Source organism: Mus caroli, unplaced genomic scaffold, assembly GCF_978045245.1.
Source record: "Mus caroli unplaced genomic scaffold, Mus_caroli_1 scaffold_11, whole genome shotgun sequence".
NCBI classification, from domain to species: domain Eukaryota; kingdom Metazoa; phylum Chordata; class Mammalia; order Rodentia; family Muridae; genus Mus; species Mus caroli.
Genome location: NW_028227266.1, coordinates 70,026,048 through 70,045,023, shown reverse-complemented (window position 1 = coordinate 70,045,023; position 18,976 = coordinate 70,026,048).

Sequence of the window (18,976 nt, the reverse complement as noted above, 5' to 3'; positions counted from 1 at the left end):
TCCTTTTCTTGTTTTATTTTTATTTATGTGTGTGTGTGTGTCTCTGTGGGTGTATGCTCATGAATGCAAGTGCCCATGGGAGTCAAAAGAGGGCATCCTAGACCTGGAGTTACAGCAACTTGTAAGCTGCCCTACATGTGAGCACCCCCGAGTAAATGGTCTTAAACTCCAAACCATCTAAAAACGACTCCAGCCCCTGAAAATTCTCCTTAATACATCTGACTATTTTAGAAGAGAAAGAGCAAAGAATATTAAATCCCAAGTATTGATGTGTAGTAAATGCTTTTATTCATTTAAAACTATTTTTCATCCAAATGGTTATCTTTATAACCAATGTTAATTTTATAAGGAATTACAAATGAAAGAGAAGGAAAAGAAATGAAAAGGAATTAAGGCCAGGAATTAATATCTATGAAAACCTCATATCTATGAATGCATTAGAAAGATCAGATGTGTGGGAAAGAGAACATGATTTCCTTATGGGTCACTAACCTTGTAGTATTAATTGTTTTGTGTTTGACTTTGCCAAGAGTGAGAACAGTTAATGCAAGTTAAGCAAAGTCAAGGCACCAATTCATGAGTAAAATTAAATTAAAATCTTAAAATGATTTCTGGAGTGGAATAGGGCAGAGTGAAATTAGTCACATGCCTAAACGTCCAAGCAGTGGAAATTGATTGAATTCTCTACAAAAGCAATTGGGACTCACACATCAAGCATGGTAATACACAGCCTTTGAGAACACTGCTATATCGGGGTATGTTTCTAAGGAAATTATTCAAAAAGGAAAAGAAAAATAAAGATGTCTTCTTCGGTTTTAATGAATTGGAATTTATTGTAAGGAGCCAGATACATCCTAGGACATTAACTCATAAAGTCTCATAATGCTATATATGTAAGGAAATTACAATTTCATTCTCAAGTGGGGAATCAATGCAGGAAGCAGAGTTGTGCGTAGATAGGTTGTTGAATTAAAGATTAGACAGTGGGAAAGAGAAGGTCACATTAGAAAAGGGAATTACAGGTACATTTCCATTGCCACTTCGTTGCATATATAACTGTGAAATGTATTATAAACATAAATTGTAACAGATGAGCTGTGTATTGCACACAATAACTACATGTAATTAACAATTCATAAAAAACCAGAGGAAAAAATAGTCAAGTGCAGAGAACAGGGGAAAGTAACACTAGCACATAGGTTATATGTACAGTGTCTCCCCCTCTCCTTTTCTTGTGTGCACTCACCCATGTGTTTGGATGTGGATCCCAGAGCACGCTATTAAGGGCTTTTCTCCACGTCCCTCCTTTATGATAGAGGTTTCTCACTGAGCCTGAGTTTGCCCTTTTGGCTATGCTACCTAGCTATGGAGCACCCAGAATCCACCTGTCTCTACCAGCACTGAGATTGTCAACACTCCCACCCTCACCCATGTTTCTATGTGGGTGCTGTGGAATCTGAATTTAGGTTCTCATAGCAAGCGCCTTACCCACTGAACCAGCTGCCCAGCCCCTATGTGTAAACTTGCATATCAATGGAATAGAGTCCTTGGAGAGATAGGTACTGTTTCAATGTCTTACCGTGGACTATAGTCCCAGGAGACGGGAAAGTCGCTGGCTTGAGATTGTACATTTTTAAGTTCTGAATCAAAGGCTTAATCCCAGGACCCCAGTATGTCACTATGTCACTTTGACAGTTATGAGACACTGATGGCTACTGGCCTTTTTGTGTTACAGGCCTGCCAGTATGGTGAAATCTATGAACTGTCTGCCCAGGGAAACCCTCAAAGGGGCTACATAAAAATGTTCAACTTCAGAATCTTCCAAAGTTAAGGGCAACACAACTGGGTTTATGGCTGTTGTCCTGGGAAATGAACAGAGCCATCTTGGACTGGTCAGTTATAGCCCTGTTGTCTTTAATTATAGCTTCTGTGTGCTCTCCTTTCTCCTCTCCAACCCCACTTACTCGTCTGTCTGTGGCGTGACATTTAGTGTGGTTTCTGTAAGTAAAGCCACCAAAATAGGCACTCCCTCACCTACTCACCATGAGGAGAGCAGTCGTACCCCAGTGACTTACTGGCTCCCATCAGCCCCCTCCCCATCTTGTAGGATGTACTTAAGAAAGTTGACAGCTGGGGTAGGATGGGGCTGGCCGGAGAAGAACTGGGGAAGTTACACACCTGGCAACATGGAAGAGCTAGTTACATAGAGGCAAGTCCTAAGTGTGTGGGCCTTCCTGGTGGCCTGTGGCTGGAGTCAGTGGGAGAGGAGACAGTTCTCACTGGCACCTAAAGAAGGACAACCACCAGAAGACAACACATCCTCAGAGGAGCCAGACTTGCTCACAGGCCCTGCTGTTGCTCTAGACAACGAGGTCAGGTATGTGGGGGGATGAACAGAAGACAAACGGGAACCCAGCTGGCCTGCCTCTCAGAAGCCTCTCTGACACCTGCTAAGCAAATGGGATGGCTGTGCTAAGAGCTTCACTGACCCTTGCTGGGGACACAGAGGATGGACCCTGGAAGGAGTAAGGACCGAAGTGTCAGAGATGAACCTTGTGAATGGAGTTTGAAGAATAAGAATAGAACTTTTTTTTTTCAGTCACACACTGAGGAATGGCTTCAATGAATGAATGGCAAATGGAGGGGTTTCCCAGGGAGGCAAAGTTGAGTAAAGGCCAAGGCTGCCCACAAAACTTTTCAGGTCATGATACGAAATGAAAATGAGGAGTCTGCCCCCCATTCCCTTTGTTGAGAAGCAGAAGGAAAAGGGCCACTGAAAGTTCTAAGACAGGAGGCCTCCCTAACTCCTCATCCCCACCGTCCTCCTACCTGACTTCTCCTTCCCCCTGCCTGCCTTCTCCCTGCTTTCCTCCTCCTGCCTGCCTCCTCTTTGCTGTCCTCCCCTGCCTGCCTCCCTCTGCTTGCCTTTGCTGTCCTCCCCCTGCCTGCCTCCTCCCTGCTGTCCTCCCCTGCCTGCCTCCCTCTGCTTGCCTTTGCTGTCCTCCCCCTGCCTGCCTCCTCCCTGCTGTCCTCCCCCTGTCTGCCTCCTCCCTGCTGTCCTCCCCTGCCTGCCTCCCTCTGCTTGTCTTTGCTGTCCTCCCCCTGCCTGCCTCCTCCCTGCTGTCCTCCCCTGCCTGCCTCCCTCTGCTTGCCTTTGCTGTCCTCCCCCTGCCTGCCTCCTCCCTGCTGTCCTCCCCCTGTCTGCCTCCTCCCTGCTGTCCTCCCCTGCCTGCCTCCCTCTGCTTGTCTTTGCTGTCCTCCCCCTGCCTGCCTCCTCCCTGCTGTCCTCCCCTGCCTGCCTCCTCCCTGCTGTCCTCCCCTGCCTGCCTCCTCCCTGCTGTCCTCCCCTGCCTGCCTCCCTCTGCTTGCCTTTGCTGTCCTCCCCCTGCCTGCCTCCTCCCTGCTGTCCTCCCCCTGCCTGCTGCAGTTTCTCCTGTGTTCCTGATGTTCCTCCCACTGCTATTCTATATCACTATAACTTAATTATTATTAGCACAGATTTTTCATTCATCTTTATATCAGGAAATGCCATTTTAAAATGCAAATGTGAATATTTAACTTTTATGCAGAGACATCAGAAGGACATCAAAAGGACCTGTAACCCATGAACGTCTCGTTTTTACCTGAACAATGGAAACAGAAAAAAACAACAGCCTTTTACATTTGGCTTCCTGACAAGCGCAGGTTGTGCTGCTTCCTTCTTTTTTCTTTCTTTGTTTGTTTGGGGTTTTTGTTGTTGTTGATTTAGAGATAGCTTTTATTTATTCTTTGACGACACAGGAATACATTGTACCTTGCTCATACCCACCCTCACCTCCACCCTCCCACTCCTCTCTGATACCCCGAACACAAACATGTCCTCCCTAACTCTTTTCCTTTTGTGCCCCTCTGAGTCCAGCCAGTGTTGCCACTGGGATGCTGACTTTGCCTTGTGTCTGTGAGAGCAATGGCTGGCCAGGTCCAGTCCAGAAGACAGCATTTCACAGAACACTTTCCCATCCTCCTGGTCTTACACTCTTTCTGTCCTCACTTCCACTGTTTTCTGAACCTGGAAGTGGTTGAGATAGATGTCGAATTTTGGACTGAGCACTCCACAGACACTTGTCCTCAGTGTTCAGCCGGCTGTGAGTCTCTGCACTGACTGCTGCCCGCTGCAGAAAGGAGCTTCTCTGGCCACAGCTGAGAGCAGCGCTGACCTATCTGCTGCTCCTCCTAGGACTCTGGTTTCCTGAGGAGGAAGGAAGGATGAAAAGAACAGTGACCATCAGAGCGTCAGAGACTCTCTCTCCCTCTCCCTCCCCCTCTACTTCCCCTCCTCTCTTTCCTTCTCTCTCCTTTTTGCAGTGTCATGACCCTCAAGGGATGGGTTCCAAGCTACTCCATGGATGCCTTGTAGTGCCGAGCTCTCCGAGTATATCTGCTGTAGTGTTTGATAGATATACATGCTTAGAACCATATATATATATATGTGTGTGTGTGTGTGTGTGTATACACACATACACCCACCCACATACATACATATACATATATGTGTGTATATATATGTATATCTACTACATTCATATACATATATATGTGTATACATATATACGGCACAGACATACACATACACATACACATACACATACACATACACATACACATACACACACACACACACACACATACACATACACATATACATGGCACAGACAGATGCACAACTCAACCCAATCATGCAATTATGTCAGTGTGCTGTAATGGAAGTTATTAGAAATATATGAATTGTTTACATATAGAAGTTTGGTTTTTGTTTATTTGGTTTTTGTTTTGGTTTGGTTTGGTTTTTGGTTTTTCGAGACAGGGTTTCTCCCTGTAGCTCTGGCTGTCCTGGAACTCACTCTGTAGCTCAGGCTGGCCTCGAACTCAGAAATCCTCCTGCCTTTGCCTCCCAAGTGCTGGGATTAAAGGCATGTGCCACCACCGCCCTGCGTTTATTTGTTTTTTTTTTACAAATGATTTTAGACTATAGTTGGCTGTGAGTAGATGAAATTAGAAAGCAAGACCAAGTGTTAAAAATTTTGAAGGGGTAAAAAAAAGAATATGGTAGGGCTGCTTCATCACTCCTGATTTCTAGAACACCAGTGTCTTCGTTCTCTGTCAGAGGCAAGTTCTGGTTCAAATGAAGAAACTCAATCTATTGGATGTTGGGGTTCACACCTCCATTTATCACTCACAGGGGACAAGTGTCTCCTTATGTTGATAGCAGGGTCATGAGAATTCAGGGAACCTGGATATCACAGCACTATAGGAGAAATGGTCCAAAAATGTAAAGCTGCAGACAGACTCGCCAGCAGCGTCTTCTAGGCTCCTACGTGTAATTTCCTGTCCCGTTGACTTCACTCACAGAACACCATTGAAAGAAAATTTATTAAGAATGTAAATAGGACAGCCCTAGAGTAATAAATCAAGCTTAAAGCTATTCTATTTGGCTAGCTGTAAGTCTCTGCACTAATGCTGATGAAGTCAGCCGTGGAAGAGCCGTGGAAGGAGTAGACAAATATGATTTTGGATCAGGGACAGTTGATTAATCTTGTTTATCTAGAACATAAGGCATAAAACAGAAAGAAAATCTAGAATAAGATCCTGGAGAGATGGTTCAGTGGTTAAGAGTACATACTGGGTGGCTCACAGCAGCCTGTAACTCCAGCTCCAGGGAATCTGACGCCATCTTCTGGACACCGTGGGCACTGTACTCACATGCGCACACCCTCCAGCACAGCCAAGTACACATCATTTTTAAAAAAGAGAAAAACTTGAATAAGTTGTCTCAACTATGAATGCAACCATCAGGAGTTTAGTCATTCCTTTGTATGCAAAAATTTAAAATTACACGACCTGTGGCGGTAAGAGTAGAGCGGTGGCCTCATGGGAAGAGGCTTATAGAATGGACCACAGAAGGCAGTGTCAGAGACCACAGCAAGCCAGAGCTTGAAGTCATTAGAGCATTTATGGCGAGTGGAACCAGAATCAAGGCTGTGGCAGGGTGAATGCTGAATAGAAAGGGATACTTTGAAATTCAATTTAGAGCAGTTCCCTGCCCTCCCTGCTTGTCTGGTTTTGTTTTCAAACTTAAAAGTTTATTTTAAAAATAAAGCTTCCTTTTCCCATTGGATTTCTGACATTTCACATGTCTGTGAAAAAAAAATTGACTTGGGCTTTAGAAATTTTCTTTGGAAGCTTAAGGCTGTCAGTCAATTTCTAAGCTATACCAAGAGTCCTTGTGGCTCGCAAGAGCGCTCTCCCATCAAAACATTGCCAACGGTGTCCTAGTGCCCGGAGATTATGTTAGAAGGCTGCATGGTATCCAAGTGAGATTGCAGTGTTTGCTGCCCTAAATAAACTCCTTTTGTCTACTTCAGACCATATGGGAATGATACAGTCAGAGTAAAATGAAAATCTAACTGAAAAAAGAAAGTCTTCTGGGGACTTAAGAGGATTAAGCTCCACCTTTAACCAGTCTTATTCGACTTTTGGAGAGAGACTAAGGAAAGCAGTTCATAGAAATCCCTCAGAGGCAAAATCATACCCTGGAGAGAGAGCTGGGTCCGCACACACGAAGCAGACTTCAGCAGGACTCTGAGCTGACTCCCAGTGTCAGACAGTGTAATGCCACACCCACTTTATTTAATACACGAAAAAGACTCATACATGGAAGGAGTTGGCTAAGTTTTCCTAGTTCACACTTTGTAAGGAAAAGTCCCTTGTGGTACGAGGGTCTTCGCACCGTGGTCAGCTGATGCTTTTCACGGTTCTGCCCTACAAAACCCAAGTGTTAGATACATCAAATAGATATATTATTTTGACAACAACAAATAATTTATTTTCACTTTTGAATTTTACGTGTATACGTGTGCCTGGTTATCTGTATGTGCACTGTGTGTGCACACACATGTACTTGCAGAGTCCAGCAGAGGGCAGCAGATCCTCTGGAACCGGAGTTACATCGTTGTGAGTTGGTGCTGAGAACCAAACCCAGGTCCTCTGTAAGAACAGCCAGCCCCTAAAATCCTGAGTCACCTCTCCAGCCTGACTTCCTGGGCTATCATTTAAAGACTTCTTTATCTCTTATTTCTCAACTAGAAATTCCATAATTATTGCAGTGTTTTGTAGGATCTTGAGTTTGTTGAGGCTGGCAGCATGTGATAAATATTTCACATTGATGTAAACTGTATTGTTCCCATCAAGGACCAATTTTGTGCCTAAGGGGCACTTAATAATACCTGGAGAGTTATTTTTCAATTGTCAAGACTGGGGTAGGAATGTGGATGTGGATGCTACTGGTGTCAGAGGGTAGAGTGTATACTGGACACTCTATAGTGTGGCTGAACACTCTATGGTATGCAGGACATCTGTCTTCTGCACTATCTATACACAGTAGGGCAGCATGCGACCCAAAATATCAGCAGTGTTGAGACTGAGAGACAGAATAAGGAATGCATGGTCAAAGGGCAGAGACATTTTATGGGAGGATATCTTAGCCACATCACTAAATTCTAATGGAGAAACAAATGCTCCTGGTTGTGAAGAAGAAACCAAAATTATGGTTAAACTTAGTTGTCAACTTATTTAGAACCAGCTAAGAGATGCACTGCTTGGTGGATATCTAGGGTGTTTTGAGGGAAGGAGGCCCTTCCCCAGAGTGGACAGAGCCTTTCAGAAGCCCAGCTATAAAGAGGTGTCAGAGAAAGGCAGGGCTGCTTTTGCCTGCCTGCTTTTGTGCCTTGCTGGTGAGTATACCTACCTTAGCGTTGCTTCTGCTGCCATGGTCCTTTGCTGGTATCAGAACCCAGACTTCTCCAGCTTTCTAATGTGGACTGAAGACTCTCTAAGAACCTTCTAGGTCTGCAGTGCTAGCTTGAGACTCAGTTTAGTAGATACTGGACATCTCAGAAGTCCTAGGGTTTTAATTTTACTGGGTTACGGGGATTTGTGGCAGCTAGTCACAGGGGGCGGATGGATGGGAAGATGTAAGCGGGGTTCCATGGCAAGCAAATCGTAAGAAGTTGGGCAGATACTGCAAGGGGCTAGCCAGGGGGCTGGGAGACCACCAGGGCTGGAGAGTAACTGGAGATAGTGTCGATTGTTTTTTATTTATTACACGCAACAGGTGCTCACATACACATGTGCACACATGCTCTTCCCCACCCCCACCACACACATAAATGCAATTTAAAAGAGGAGATAGTGCATAAAGAACCCTCCAAGATGGAAAGACATGATCGTGAAATGTATTGACTGTATTTTTGTCCCTTTTTAAATTGTAAGAGTTATGATAAAAATACAAATTGAGATTTTTTTCTTTAAAAATTTAAAGCTACATTACATTGTGTGTGTGTGTGTGTGTGTGTGTGTGTGTGTAGTTCAGAGGACAATTTATGAGACTCAGTTTTCTCCTTCTACTATGTAGGTCCTAGGGATTGAAGTCAGGCCCTCAAGCTTGGTGGCAAGCCCCTTCACCTGCTTAGCCATCTCGCCTGCCTGCTGGCCTCCTCCTCCTCATCACTCTCTACCTCCTTTCTTCTTATTCCCTAGAAGAATCACAAGAGGCTGGTCTTCAATGCACCTCTTTCCTGCCTGAGCAGGCCTTGCTGTCTCTCTCATGAACAGTCAAGCCAAGATCACATTCACATACTCAGTCCCTCCAGGTTTTCGTACTCTAGTCTCGGACATCCTCCAGTGTCATTGTGCATGTATCTTATCTCAGCACCTTTGAAAATGTATACCACATGTAATGTTTTCTCAGTGCCGCTGCTTAACATCAGAATCACTCATAAGAACTGATTAAAAAATGACGGCGGATTCCAGGACCACCTTCGGCTAGTCTGTGTTTTCGTTCTGGGTGAAAATCCCCTGGCATGGTGCCCATGACATCTGATGGCTGTCGGTACAGGAGAGCAGAGCTCTGCGCAAGCATTTCCTCCAGTCATCAAGCCGAAGGGCCAGAGGACTGCCCTGAGTGAGCTACTCAGCAAAGAGAGGTAGATTCCCTGGAAATGGATTCCTGGGCCTGAGACGGAGCAGTCAGTTTCTCCCATGCGCCCCTCCCCCAAACCCGAAATCAGCAGCAGGACTCCTTGGAGAAGTAAAGTCCAAGCATGTTGATAAATCCACCGAAGACCTTTTTTTTTTTTTAAGCACTGTGTTCTTTCATGTCTACTGAACTTGCCCATTCTTTGCAGGAGATCCTAAGACCAAATGTTTAGTGTAGTTGGAGGCCACATTGCCCTTCCCTTCCCTCCCCTCCCCTCCCCTCCCCTCCCCCCTCCCCTCCCCCCTTCCCCTCCCCTCTCCCTCCCCTCCCTTCCCCTTTCCTTTTCTTTCCTGAAAAAAAAAAAAGAATAGGGCGGGGAACATGAAAAGGGAAAAATGAAGGAGGGGTAGGAGGAAGAGGAGGGGAAAGAGGAAGAAGGAAGTGTTGGAAGGGCATGGAGGAGGGAGAGGAGGAGGGAGAGAAAGAAGAAGGGAAAAAGTAGGTATGAGGAAGGGGAAGAGGGAGGAAAGAGGGAGGAGGAAAGGGAAGTTCATCCCCAAGACCATCTGAGGGAAAGTCTGTCAGTGTTTCCTTTATGTATTTAAGTATTAACTTGATACATGTAATTAATTAATTAATTAATAGGGAAGTCCTCATCAACCTATCTTAATAATCCCCCAAAGACTTAAGTTTTTCTTTTGAGTCAAACATTTAGAGATTGGTTTCTTTCAAATGAGCGGGTCTTTGGAGTCAGGGTTTTCTTGTGCATTTTTTGGCTCCTGGGTCGGGAACCCCCTGATTGTGGCCCTGACTGCTTGCTTTCTTAGAGGTTACTCCCCCATGGCTGAGACTGCTAATACTGATTACAGTGAAGAGCTTTCCAGGGTCGGCCTCCACGTCAGTGTTTGGGTTTCATGTGTACAACCTTGGCCTTCTTTTCAGTCAGAGTAATTGCAGCCTCCACTCTAGCAAAGAGTAGCGAGCATCGTGTTACAGGGAGTTTAGTCTGCTGGTCTCCTTACTTCTGCGCTGCAGGCCTTTGAGCCCTCTGTCCTCACCGCTGTAATCGCTGTAGCCAGAGCAGACTGAGCCTCCTCTGCCTGTCAAACTGATGTCTTCTTCCCTGGCCGTGCACAAAGCTCCCATATGAAAGCTGTGTTACCCATCGCCTGCTCACGCGGGTCTAGACATTGACTCTCCACAACTTGGTGAGCTATAGTAAGTTTTAAAAATATCAAATTATTCAATTTTGCCTCATTTTACTAAGGAACAAATTACTGTCCAGAGACACAGCATTGTCCAAATGTAGATGCATCTAGTAGATGCAGAGATCCCCATGTACCAGCTTGTGGTAGCCACAGGCCACAGAGCATACCTGGCCTGTGGCCCTCGTGAGCTACATAGCAAGCTCTTGTTTACCTTTGTCCTTCCATCTCTATAGAAATGTTTGAGGTACTACTTGGCACTAGGTTGGAGGGAATGCCTTGCTTCCTGGCATGAACAGGGAATGCTAAAATTTGCCTGGACACACTTGATCGGTACACAAGGAGAATGAACTTTAAAATACATATATGTATTTAGCTGACTCTGGGAGTCTGTGGTAGAAGATGGACGATGTGATCACACATGGCAAGTGGTTTAAGGTACAACCTGGTAGCGAAGAACACTCTTTGAAATGCAACCAATCCAGAAGTGTTCTTGGAGTGGGGTTGGGGAGTCACAGGGAAAGCCCAAGAATGAGATGCATAGGGTGTCACCCCAGTCTCACCCCTGATAACTACATTGACAGCCAAGCTCACTTCTCACCCTGGGAGATCCTACACACCATTTTCTGAATATTTTAGTTACAAATAAATCAATAAGGTTAAATGTATTCTCCTTGCCTACCTTGACACATCTGACCTTGGAACAGTGTGAAATGGCAGGCTGTAATTTATAGTTCTGAAGCTCAGGAGCTCTGTACTAGGACAAGTTGGTACCAGGAGAGGTTGCCCTGGCTGGAGGCCCACTGCCTATCTGTCTTCTATCACAAAAAAAGCCTCCAGTTCACCTCTGCTAGCATGCCAGCCCACATGTTATCAGCATACAGCTGTCCTTGGCCTCTCTGAGCTGAAGATGGCATGCCTGAGCAGAGGATTCTGGGTGCTATTTCCCTGGTATGAAGCACAGATGGGAATGCAGGCTCCTTGCTCTGTATGCAAGGGTGTCAGAGTGAGGTGTATTAAAGCAGAGGGTCTGCACAGGGTTCCTCTTGTCTTTCCCAGTGCTGCTGAGATGCTGGTGGGAAAGCAGCTGCATTTGTTAAGGAAAGTGATGAGCAGAGATTCATGCCCTCTGCTTCATTCCTGAGCCCGGCACACAGAACAGAGCCTGTGGTTCACGGGTGCAATCAAGCACAAAGGGGTGAATAGCTGTCACGGAAGCCAAGATGGACCGCAAGTGACTGGCTGTTAGAACATCAAGGGCCCTGTGTATCCTGGATACCCTCTGAAGTAAAGTGGGGCTATGTAGTTGTTGTGCCAGTTCAAGATCAATACCCAGCTTTGAGGCGAGCATCAAAATACAAATGTAGGACTGGGGATGGGGGATAACTCAGCCCTTAAAATGCTTGCCACATGGATTTAGTTTTTTACCATTTCTATTGCTGTGATAAAACAACATGACCAAGGCAGCTTATGAAAGAAAGTATGTCATTGGTTCTGTGGCTCCCAAGGGTTGGAGTCCATGATGGTGGAGCAAAGGCAAGGCAGCAGAAACAGTTGAGCATTCACCTCTCAAACCACAAGCAGGAAAGAGAGAGAACTAACTTAAAATGGCATGAGTCTTTTGAAAACTCAAAGTGATATGCTTCCTCCATCAAGGCCACACCCTTTAATCTTCCCCAAACAGGCAACGGGAGATCAAGTATTCAAAAGTCCAAGATTTGCGGGGAACACCTCATCAAATTGTCACACCACACAGGCTCAAGGATTTGAGTTTGATTCTCTGAACCCACTTTTTTTGTTTTTTTGGGGGAGGGAGGGGTTGTTCTAAAAATACAAGCAAAGTGTTTGAATTCATAATCTCAGCACTGGGAAAGCGGAGACTTACTGACCTGCTAACCTAGATTAACTGGTGAGCCTCGGAATGATGAGAGACAGGGCTGGAAAGAGAGAGAGGGACTGGAGAGATGGCTCAGTGGTTAAAAGCATGGACTGCTCTTTCAGAGGTCCTGAGTTCAATTCCCAGCACCCACATGGTGGCTCATAACCCCATCTGAAATGGGCTGCCTTCTCCTGGTGTGTTTGAAGACAGAATGATGAGAGACCCTGTCTCAAGAAACAAGGTAGATGATGTCTTAGGAATGACACCCAAGGATGGCCTATACCCTCCCCCGTACACATACATGCATGCTTTCACACATATCTGCTGAAGTACTTTTTAGTATTATCTAATATAAAGACAAACAATTTTGTGTTAAAAATGACTATTTTGGAATTGGAGAGATGGCTCAGCAGTCAGGAACACGTGCTACTCCTGCAGAGGATCAGGGCTGGTTCCCAGCAACAACATGGTGCCTCACAACTGTCTGTGACTACCCTCCAGAAGAAATTACGCCCTCTTCTGACCTCTCTGGGAACTACACTCATGTGGTGCATAAATATAAATACAGGCAAGAGACCTATGCAGATACAATCTTAATTTTTTTCATTTTGTGAAATAACTATCTTTCAAACACTTTATAGGTTTTCCTTAAAAAAAAAAAATGTGTATGGGTGTTTTACTAGCACCTGTGTCTATGCACCACCAGATGCAGTGCCTGTGGAGGCCAGAAGAGGGCTCCAGATCCCATGGGACTAGAGTTACAAACCCTTGTGAGCCGTGATGTGGTTGCTGGGAACTGAATCTAGGTCTTCTGCAAGGGAAAGAGGTTACTTTAATCACTGAGCATCTCTCCAGCCCTGTTTTCTTTCTTTCTGTTTAATTTCCAATTTTTTTAAAAAATTAATTCCTTGAGAATTGTTTTCTTTAGGAAAACTAGCAAGTTTGTGTTAGCTCTTACAGAGACTTTACATCTGTACTGACAGCTTTGCTTGATCTCCTCTGTGGAAAGCAGTTGGACTCACGCCTGAGTTTCTTCAGGTCTGAGCAGTCCTCCTTGCTTCACTATTTCCTTGAGAATGGTTTCCTCTGAGAGGGAGGTCGTCTTCTCTGGGGATCCTGATTTTATTCTCTGCTTCCTGAGATTCTCTTCATCTGCTCCAGAACATGCACAAAGGAAGGCTAGTCTCCACTGGCCCTACTCCAGGCATGACAGCATTCTTTTCTTTTGCAGTTCAGGGAAGCTAACTTGGACTTAGGAAAGCTACCACAGCTGGGCTGGGGTGTAGCTCAGTGGTAGAGCACTTGCCCAGCATGCACAAAGCCCAGGGTTTGATCCCTAGCATCACAAACAAAACAAAACAAAACAAAATGCAAGTCATTATAGCTAATCCTGTGTGCCTGGCATAACACATCCTTAGATAAACAATTACAAGTTTGACTGGGTTTCAATAAAACACTTGGCTGAAAATACACTTAAGGCTTTACTTATGGGGATGTCATACTAAGGGAGTTAGCTGTACACCTCTTCTATTTCATTTGTATGCCAAACATCTTTCTAGTGTCTTCGATGTCCTAACCTTTCTGTGTTAAGGTTCATTTAAAATAGTTGAGGTGTTGGCAAATGACAGCTAGGTACTTCCAGCCCCGAGGTTTGTGGCAAGAGGAGGGTGTGACCTGTGAGGCCACATGAATGACAGACAGGGAATTTCTTTTTTAGATACCCATTCTTAATTTGCAAGAAGCTTGAACTTCCATTCTGTGTCTGAAGGCTGTTACTGCTCTGAAAGAAGTCTTTGAAATGTTAATCAGATGCCTGTGGGTTCAGACTTTTTCTCCCTCTCTAGTGCCAGCTCCCTGAGCTGTTGTCATAGCCCCTCCTTCTTGCCAAATATGGACGCCATCCAAGTGACTTCACTGTTGATACCAAGTAGAAGTGGTCATTCCAGGGTGACCTGAAGCTTGGGTCCCCAGGACTTCTGACTCTTCTGTCCAAGAAACCTGGAGCATCTTCCCACCGGTTAGACAGTTGCTGACATCACTGGCAACCAGGAACTCTTGGGTTAGAAATCACCATCTTTCTCACACCTGGACAGGAACCTCTGTCTTCCGAGTCTACTTCAGTAAGTCAATTCTGTTAGCTTCTGTGATTCCGTTTCTTTGTCCACAAGGAGAGTGCTTTTGTTTGTTTGTTTTTCCACACCAGTCAATCCCACCAGCTCCTCTTTTTCACTGACCATTAAATATTTCATAATTCATAAGGGTTCATCTGTAGCCATCTTTAATTTGGGGTAGGTGTGACTTTTCGTGCATGATACAGGCTTTGGGGAGAGCTACCCCGCCCCCAAAGGCTCTAGTTGTCTATGTAAGTCTTTAAGGAGAAATGTTGTTGTTGTTTTAAGGTTTTGATAATTTATTAACAGAAGAGCTGAGCGGTCGTAGGCTTACCTATTAGAGTGAATGGTGACCTCGGTGGGACTCCAGTCACACACTGCACCTGTGTGTTCATCAAGCTTCCCCTAATGCCGACATCTTGAAAGTGTAGTTTAATGATTAAGCCAAGGGACTTTCTAGTTACTGGTTTATATTAAACTACCTAATAACCTACAGATCCTGTGTAAATATCACCAATTTTCTCACTAACATTCCTTCTCAGAGTCTAGAATTCTGCACTCCAGTCGGATCTCCCAACCCTTGAAGCTCCTTCTAGGTGTGACAATTTCTCAGCCTCTCAAGTTGCTTTGAACAATACTTGTTATTCTTTTTACCACGCCTATCAAACTAAATTACTTTTGTGAGTCCTCAAGTTTAGGTCAAGGCTTTATCTGTTTGGTGCAATGCCATACACTCATGTGTTCTTAGTGAATTATATCTGGACATGTCTTATAACTGATGATATTAATTTTGTTCACATCATGAAGGCAGTATCTAAATTTTTTCCACCATAAAGGCACTATTTTCTCACGTACAATTAACAAGTATCTTTTTTGTACATATATGTATTTGTATATCAGTGTATGGGGGTGTAGTTTTGTGTGAGTGTGCACTTATAGTCTGTGGGTCCACCCATATGTGGGTGTGTGTGTGCACATGGAGGACAAGAGCCAATTGTGAGTGTCTTTCCTCAAAAGCTGTCCATATTGTTTTTGTTTGTTGGGCAGGGTCTCTTACTGGCCTGAAGGTCACCACGTTGATGAGGCTGGCTGACCAGCAGTTCCCTGGGCTCTGCCCGCCTCTGCCTTCTCCTACATTGTGTTGGGATTACAAGCTTGGTTCACATGCCTAGGTTTCTCCACACAGTGGCTAAGCTGGAGCTCAGGTCCTTATGCTTGCATGGTCCCCAGAGAAGCATCCTGTTAGGAGCTTACATGGACCCTGCGCAACCATTCCTTCTTGTTCCACTGATCGTAGAGCCTCAGATGACTCTTCCAGCAATGAACAGTTAAAGGTGTTGCATGCCTAGCAATGATTTCTGCTTCCTGTTTCCTTCGACCTCATTACTAGAATCATGTTGCAAGAAAAGCTGTTCTTCTTCCCTCTTTTATTACACCAGTTTGGTTCACAATTATTCATTTCATTTTTAATATTACTGTGTGTTTTACTCTTCAGATTATCCCATCTTTGGCTGCTGGAAGCTCCTTTGAGTCAGATCCAATGTTCTTTTAAAACATGTTTGAGGCACTTACATACTTCACAGTTAGTTCACAGTGCTCGGGGCACATCTTGGGTTTTCTCCCACCCGAATCCTGGGATCAACTACTTTCCCAAAGAAATTCTAGCTTTAGAAAAAATAAATAAAAATCAATAATGATGTTTAAAAACCAAGCTGTGGATATTGGCTGTGCTTTACAATACCAGTGTGTTGGGTGCTATTAACTGTCGGCCTTCTAGGTGGATGAAATTAGGAACTATGTGTATACATTATATATACATTTATAATTATATAGCATTCATGAATATCTTTTAATTTAACTTCAATTAAGAAGAGATTCATAAAAAAGAAGAGATTCATAAAAAAAGAAGAGATTCATATTCTTACTTTCTTTCTTTTTTCTCTCTCAATATTTTCAAATCAAGAACAGACCGAGGACCATCAGCTTATCTGTTATTCTGGGACTTTGGTATCTCCTTCAGTGTCTGCTGGCATGAGAACCCCCAAGGCTCCACCCAGCACAATCAATACTCAGGAGAGAAGGGAATTGAAAAGGCTGTGCTCCCTCTAGTGGTCAAAAAGAGTACCTGACGATTCAGGATATGGGGAGACCTTGAATGTATGAAGGAGTTAGCAGAGTAACCAGCAATTAATTAAGCAGATTAACCTATGGGGTAAAATAGATAAGCCGATTGAATTAGCATTCGACTCCCCTGTAGCATAAATGACCCCTCCGGGTCAACACTTGGCTGGGCCGTTTGCTACCTGCCATCGCACAGACACCGTTTTACAAAATGTATTCCTGTGCATCTTCTCTTTGGGTGTGCCTAACAAGCTCTGCAGGCAGACAGAGCCCTGTTTTATTGCTTACACTTCACAAACAAGAAGCCAGCCTACAAAAGGTTAAATGGGTTGCCGAGTTAACGGGGCTTGTCTGGGATGGAGCTTGAGTGTGTTTGGTGAAAGAGTGGGTCTGTTTGGTCATTGCTGACATCCTCCTGTTAAAGGATTTTAAAACACGTGAAACACTTCATTACGGTGTGTGTGGGGGGGGGCGGGAGGAGTTGGGGGAGCAAACAAGTAAAAACCCAGAAAATCCCCACCCATAATTGTACGAGGAAAAAAGCCAGCATCTACCTACATTTGGACTCTTGGAAATATTTTTAGCAGTTCATAAAAGTAAGAAAAAAGACAAGTGTGACTATCTGGGACGCCCTTTATCAGGTTAGCACCCAGTTAAACCAGGTCAGAGGAGCTTTATAAATACAAACTCCAGACTCTCAATGAACTTCTTACCACCAGGTGTGGCCTGAGATACACCAGTCTGGGAAGCTAGACCATAAACCCCCAGGGGCCTCAGAAGAGCCTATAACCACCTCATTCCCCCTGTACCATCCCTGGGCTTTTTAGAGACCTTCCCCCCCCCCTTTGGCTGAACAGAGATCTCTCACCACTGATCACTCCTAACTAAAAGGAGATACAGCCTCTCGTCATCATTTACCCAGGTTTGAAGCTACGAAAGAGGCTGATCAATAGGTTCATCATTCCACAACCATCCGAGAGACCAGCAAGGTTTCAGGAGTGCTATGCAACCGACAAGACTTACATCTCTGAAAGCTTCTGTCTCTCAAGCTCATTACAGGGGTAACTGTGGGAAGTCATAAAGCCATACCATTCGTTTAAAGTGAAAGACTGAATCTTACCTCTCCTGGGACTTCCTCTATTTGAGAACACCGATTCAGCATTCTGAAAGGACTGAGAGGTGCCAATTTCAAGTCACAATGCAAGGATGAAAGTCCCCTCTTTGCTCATGGGGGCTAACAGGGACTCCACGGAGGCTGCATCGCTTGGACTCAGAGTTGGTGATTTTTCTGGAAACTCATTAGAACTGTTTCCCTCTTTGGTAGGCTATGAAATGTGGTTGCTAAATCTGATTTGGAAAATCAAAATGGATAAAATATGCCACGAGATAGAGTTTCCGATTCTATTTGGGGCATTGAACAAGAAATAATAATAATGATAGAGCAACCCGTGAAAATATACATATCATTTACTCCTCAAGGTGGAGGCTGTAAAGGGCACTTGAAGGCTCTGTAGGATTCTTGCCAAGGTTGTTTCCTCGTGTCCACAGCTAGCCAGTGAGGAGACAAAGCAGGCTCTCAAGTCAACATCTGGTTGTGTCTAGGCGGGCGTAGCAAAGCTTTTCTCCCACATGCAGGTGTGACATGTGTTGTCTGGACACCACATGGCCGAGTTCAAAGATGAGAAGGGGATGGGTGTGTCCTCTGTAATGGTCCACTTCATCCGTGGGCACAGTCCCCAGAGTGACACATGGGATGGAGGCAACACACTTCCCCATCAATTCTATACAACAGGAAACATAATGGAAAACCCTGCCCGCCTGCCTGCCTGCCTGCCTGCCTGTCTGCCTGCCTGCCTGTCTTGGATACCTGGGGAACACAGCAGAAGACAGCCTTTAGACATAACTATCTGAGGTCTGTCAACCGGGTCATAGAGATGCTGTCTTTTGTGATTAAACCATCCAAAAGTCCACAAGAATGGGTGAGAAAAGCCACCCAGAAGACTAATGTCCTTTTCAATATGGCTTGTCAGCAAAAGGAGCCATGAGCCTGGATCACCCTTCTCAGCTGGCTTGTCCCCATCTGTCAACACCAATGCTAGGAAATGTGGTTGCTAGTTCAGCCTTCCATGGCTCTTTTCCCCATTCATTCTGTGTGTGCTGCTCACTCATGGGAGTCATAGACCAAGTTTCTCCAGCTCTAAGACCCAGCTCACGGGAAATTTCTAATTTCCTTCTTCTGTCACTACTGGACCTTCAGAGTGTGCACTCCCTGTTCTCTGCTACAGAACAGTGGTATGTAAGTCACTTATCTCAACAATGCCTTTCCAACCTAAAGCCCAATGCTGATGCCAACAGTTAAGACACAGTAAGCTGGGGATAGATGTGTTCTGTTTGCATGAAAGAATGAGTGAGGACATGGAGGGGAGGGGATCACTATGCTCAGCACTGTGACCAGAAGTGCACTCTTGGGTCTAAAATGTAATTGAAAGAAGTTCTGGTCCAATCCAGTGTTTCCTAAAGTGTGGCTGGAGGGACATAATACCCTTTGGTATGTTTAGCTTCCATTGAAAGGAAAGGAAGGGACATGGAAAAGATTCTATACTCAGATAAATTCCAGAATACTCCATAGTGTATATCCTTCCCTGAG